General features: G+C 37.7%; 1 long non-coding RNA gene across 1 annotated transcript; it reads left to right on the top strand.

Moving 5' to 3' along the window:
• Positions 1 to 2,355: 2,355 nt before the first annotated feature.
• LOC126930108 (uncharacterized) lies at positions 2,356 to 5,062 on the top strand. Its single transcript, XR_007717452.1, has 3 exons — positions 2,356 to 2,400; positions 3,968 to 4,068; positions 4,839 to 5,062. It is a non-coding gene; the product is annotated as an uncharacterized LOC126930108 (long non-coding RNA).
• Positions 5,063 to 5,902: the final 840 nt, after the last annotated feature.

Raw genomic sequence — 5,902 nt, 5'->3', positions numbered from 1 at the left:
CTCATTCATTTTCCAATCACTACTCCAGGTCAGGGTCATGGCTGGCTAGAGCCCATCCCTGCAACTCAGGGTGCAGGTGGGAGCCAACCCTGGACAGAACACCATTCCATAGCAGGGCACACACACACACACACACATGCTTACTTAGACTGGGATTGTGTAGAAACACTGGTTCACCAAATGTGCACATCTTTGGGATGTGGGAGGAAATCAGAGTACCTGGAGAACACCCAGACAGATATAAAGAGAACATGCAGACTTTACACAGACAGTCGCCCCAACCAGGAATCTACTTTTTTCCTCATCAACATTATAACAAAATGCCTGTAATCCCAACACTGGGAGGCTGAAGTGGGCGGAGCACTTGAGGTCAGGAATTCAAGACCAGCCTGGACAACATGGTGAAACCCCATCTCTACTAAAAATACAAAAATTAGTCGGGCATGATGGCATGCTGGTATGCGCCTGTAATCCCAGCTACGCAGGAGGTTGAGGCAGGAGAATCGCTTGAACCCGGGAGGTGGAGGTTGTAGTGAGCCAAGGTCATGCCACTGCACTCCAGCCTGGGTGACAGAGAGAGACTGCGTCAAAAAAAAAATTATAACAAAATGATGTAGAATGAAACAACATCATTCAAGAACCCACTCGTGTGTGTATGTGTTTGTGTGTATGTCCATCCTATGACTCAGCATTTTTTGCCTAGGTATAGGACTAAAATAAATGCCCATGTTTACCAAAAGACATGTCCAAAAATGTCTTTAGTTACACTATTTGCAATAGTCCCAGACTGGAAACAACCCAATATCCATCATCAGTGAAATGAAGAACAAATTGTAGTTTATGTATAAACACAATGCTGTGCAGCAAAGAAATAAATGAGCCACAAGTCACACAACGTGGAACTTACAAACATAATGTGGAGAGAAAGAAGTTGGTAGTTTATATAAAGTTCATAAATAGGCAATACTAACCTATCCTGTTAGAAGTGAGGATGGTAGTTATTCTTGTCGGGGCAGTGATTGGATGAGTGCACAAGAGGGGTTTCTGGGAAACCGGTGATGTTACCTACTATTTCTTGATGTGGATGCTGTGACACATGGGTGGTTTACTTTTTGATAATTAGTCAAGTTATACACTTATTGTGTGTGTACTTTTATGTATGAATATTATACTTTAAAGGTTTACCTAGGCCGAGCACTGTGGCTCACGCATGCAATCCCAGCACCTTGGGAAGCCAAGGTGGGTAGATCACCTGAGGTCGGGAGTTCGAGACCAGCCTGACCAACATGCAGAAACCTCATCTCTACTAAAAATACAAAATTAGCTGGGTGTGGTGGCACATGCCTGTAATCCCAGCTACCTGGGAGGCTGAGGCAGGAGAATCATATATATATATATATGCACATACATGTGAACTGATAGAGAGTAGGTTGTATAAACCATGCCTTTTAACCCTCAATGCTTCAGTGTTTTTCCTCAGAAAATATATTCTTACATAATCACAGTACAATTAACAAATTCCAGAAACTTAACATGAATGTAATAATTTAATCTGCAATTCATATTCTAATTTTGTCGATTTTCTCAATAATGGGCTTTATAGCATGTTTTCCTTCTTCCCCTTTATCTATGTATTATCATTATGAACGAATGGTTTTTCAATGGCTGATAGTACGTTATTTTCTTTAATTATTTTATTATTATTTTGATGATCAACTTCCCCAAATTTGGCTAGTGGAAGTCCCTTCAAGATACCTCTGTGTCCTTTTGACAAGGCTCATAATTACTTACTTACCTTCTCACATAAGATGTACCAGGCTTACATTTTATTTTCTCTGCCCTCGTCCTGAAATCAGCCATCTCTCCAAAGTACCCTGGTTCCTTTTAGTGGAAAATGATATTAGAAACTAAAAATGAGTATACTTTAGGTATACTCATTGTTCCTGGGGTATCTTGAGTCTAGACTTTTCAAAGAACAGAGTCTAGACTTTTCAAAGAATATATTCAAAAATATATAATATATATATTATATATATAAATATATATAAAAATATATATTATATTTTATATATATATATGCGCTATGGTTTGAATGTCCAAAATTCATGTTGAAGCTTAATCCCCAGTGCAACAGTATTAAGAGGGAGGGTCTTCACAAGATGATTAGGCCATGAGGGCACTACCCTAATGGATGATATTCATGCTCTTATAAAAAGGCTTGAGGGAGCAAGCTTGTACCTGTTGCCCTCTTTGCCCTTCTGCCATGTGAAGATACCCCATTCCTCGCTTCCTTCCGGTGAGGATGCAGCAAGAAGGCGCCATCTTGGAAAAGAGAGCAAGCCCTCACCAGACACCAGGTCTGCCGGAGACCTAATCTTGGACTTCCTAGCCTCCAGAACTGTGAGAAAGAAATTTCTATTATTCATAAATTGCCCAGTTTAAGATATTTCTGTTATAACAGCCCAAACAGACTAAGACATTTTACATATATATATATACATATAATTCTGAAAGAGCAGAATTAAACAAACACAGAGGGCTCCCTGTCAGTTATACTGAAAGTTGTCTGAATTCTTAACCTTACCCCGGTATACCCAGCCAGGTCTTTCTTTCATACCAAAATACATTTATATAGTAATTTGTAGTTTATGAAGCACCTTCATGGATGTTAGCCCCTTTGATACTTATAACAACCTTCTGAGAGAGCCAGAGCGTTATCATTATCATCAATATACTTAGAAGTTAAATGACTATTTCAGGCTGCCATTGCTAATAAGGATCTAAAATTCCATGCCTGGTGTTGTTGATGTTGCTTCTCACTTTCTTCTCAAAAAAGTGCGCTGGTGTCCTTGAATGCAGCTGGACATTTCTCTCAGTACTGACAATATAGAGTGAAGTAAGGGGTTCCCTCCACATCCATATGATGACCAAATTCCCAGCTTACCCCACACCTATACATGTACTGTTTGAGAGAACTAAGCTATCTATTTCCAAGCTTCTATTGAATAATATAACCTCTCCTCCTTAATTTCTGTCCAAAATACTGTGGTAAGCAAGTAACACTTTGAAATTTATCATTTTGAAGACAGTCGTCTCACTCTAGAGCTAATGAAAGTATGGCAAAAATGTAAATGCAGTCTCCATCTTTACAAAATAATATAAAAAAGATTCCATGTTTAATAATTTATGAACTTAAAAAAAAATCCTGCCAAAAATGCAAGTTATGAGATTGTTACTTCTTGAAGGTAGTTTGAGGTACTTGCAAACAGTAATTTTAGAGCATAGAGTTCTTACAGAGTACATATATCTATCTTATCTAATAGCATCCTCTCTACACAAGTCAAGTTGAATGAATTCAGTCCTATATCCATGTTTAGCTATAGTTTTATAACTCTGACATGCATATAAAAGACACAATTTTATGTGACGGTTGTGAAAAATCATGGCTTTTTCCATTTGCATCACATTTCTCCTAGGAGGAGATCATCCATGAGAATTGAAAATTGATTTGATTTACCTAAATAAATGGGCAACGACAAAAACCCTCAAAGCTTCTCACACAGGATAGCTTTGCTATAGGAGGCTTACAGCTCTCCTCCTCTGAAGAAAAATCCCATACCCTTTATAATTGTAATGCCTTTCTCCATTAGGGTTTCCTGATTTATGATATTATAAGCTGCTGGACATTCTTCCTCTCTTCTAGACTACAGTTAGTGTGTATCACCATTTCTTGATTCTGCGCTTGTGGCAGACATTGCTAATCATTTGTTTTTTTCTGACTTTCTTCTACCATCTGTCATCCTTTCCATCATTGTTAGTTGGTATGTAGTCTCTTAGTTTATAAAGGGAGTTTAGTTCAATAGAAAAAGCATGGTATTGGAAGTCCAGAAACCTGGATTATGTCTCAACTTCAGCTGAAAATATCTGTGTCAATTTGAACTACTGACTTCACTCCTCTGGGTTTCAGTTATTTATCATCATCATTATCATCACTGTCATCATCATCATCTTCATGATTCTTGAAGTTCTTCAAGCTCTGAAATTCTGGCTTCTATTTCAGGTACAAAGGTATGTACTAGTTAAATAGTAACTAGTTTAGCAAAAGGAGTCCCTTTACTCTGCCTGCTTCTTATATGTATGCACATAATATGGGGCTCAAATAAAGCCAACTATTACAATGCCAACTTAAAAAGGACAGATAGTCTAAGTAGCAACTTCATTCATTCATTTATTTAACAAATATTTATTGAGCTCTTCTCATGAGCCAGCTACTCTTCTAGGCACTGCAGATCCGGCAGTAAACACTATCAAAGGACCTTGTTCTTCTTATGTTTTTATTTTAGAATGTGTAGAGGGACAAGCAATAAATACATACATGAATTAAAAGAAAAATACTATCTCAAATGGCGAAAAATTCTATGAAAAAAGTCAAACAATAATGGAATGGAGAGTTGTCTGGAAGGTGGACAGGTACTTTAGGATGAATCATCAAGGAAGACTTCTTTGGGGAGGTGACAGCTAAGCTGAAACCTCTAGCCTGTCATCCAAAGACTTGGTGGCAGAGCTTTCAGACAAAGGAACCGCATGTATAGAGAAAGGTTTACCAGGACGGCTTTGTTGGAGGAAGAGAGCAAATGCCAGTGTCTTTGGAGCACAGTGAATGGTGGAAGGCTTATTGCAGATGAGGTCAGAGAGACCAGACAGGCAGATGAGGATCCGTCTGGATAGGAGAATGCCTTTTCATCAGGAGGAGGGAATGGAGCTCACAGGGCAGGGATCAAATGATGCTAATAGTCTGACAGACTGGGCCAATCATTGATTTAGTTTTCTTTCCCCAGAAATCCTCAATCCAGTTGAAAATTCCTGTTTCAGTCCGAGACAGTGACTATATTTTTCCTCGGAAAAGATCAATTGCATTCAGCAGAGGAAACTTCATCCTTTCCCAGAAGATTGGATCCTGAAAGACAGTAATCGAGAGAGAGAGAATACCAACATGATAGATGATAAAGAATTAAATCATGCAGCTAACTTACTGGGAGTGTGGGAAAGGCACTTTACCTCTCTTGACATCTGTTTTGACAACTGTAAAATGAAGGCTTTGAAGAGATAATCTTGGTAGTTTTTTACCCCCTCTAAAGTGGAGTTGTTTATTTATAGCTCTAAAATATATTTTTAAAATCACTTTTCCTGCTATTTAAATAATCTATGCCATATTAGACCTAACGTACATTTTTCTAAGCATTCTACACTTACCCTTCTATCCCCAGTCCTGTAAATAAGCAGTTTATATAATTTGGACAATTTATTTCCATTATTTCCATATGATTTTCATATGACTTATTTTCAGTTGAGCACATATGTTCTCATTAAATTTTATTGTGTTCGTTGCAAACTATATTATGAACAGGATAAACCGAGAGCCTATTCCTGTAGTACTCCACCAGACTCCAGTATTGGGGGTCACTTATCTAATCAGATGAGACTCTACATATCTCGTTTAGCACTGGTGTCTTAAATTATGCAAATTCTACTTTTTTTTATTTTATAAAACTCAAGGTAATAGTTACCAGTTTCCAAATATTTAGGAACTCTCATATTTTGCAAGATTCCTTAAAGATCAGCTATCTAATCCATAGTACTAGTACTTTTGAGAATTAATTCCATGAGTACCACAGGGTTAAACTTACTTGAAAGTAAGGTCTCTCTGATAACTCTTAATCTAGGTAGGATTTCAGTTCTTTCCAATCAATGTCTAATCTATATATCCAGTCTGGTTGTCAATATCCATCACAGAGAATATAAAGTAAAATCAATCTATTCTTATTCTTCTCCTTTAGCTAGCTTCAATGCGTGCCCTGTATTATTTTTTATAAGCCTCCATTATTTCTGGCCGTTTGCCTTT

The sequence above is a fragment of the Macaca thibetana genome, chromosome 11 (genome assembly GCF_024542745.1).
Source record: "Macaca thibetana thibetana isolate TM-01 chromosome 11, ASM2454274v1, whole genome shotgun sequence".
NCBI classification, from domain to species: Eukaryota; Metazoa; Chordata; class Mammalia; order Primates; family Cercopithecidae; genus Macaca; species Macaca thibetana.
The sequence above is the reverse complement of the archived record's forward strand: the minus strand, read 5'-3'. Positions and strand labels throughout refer to the sequence as shown.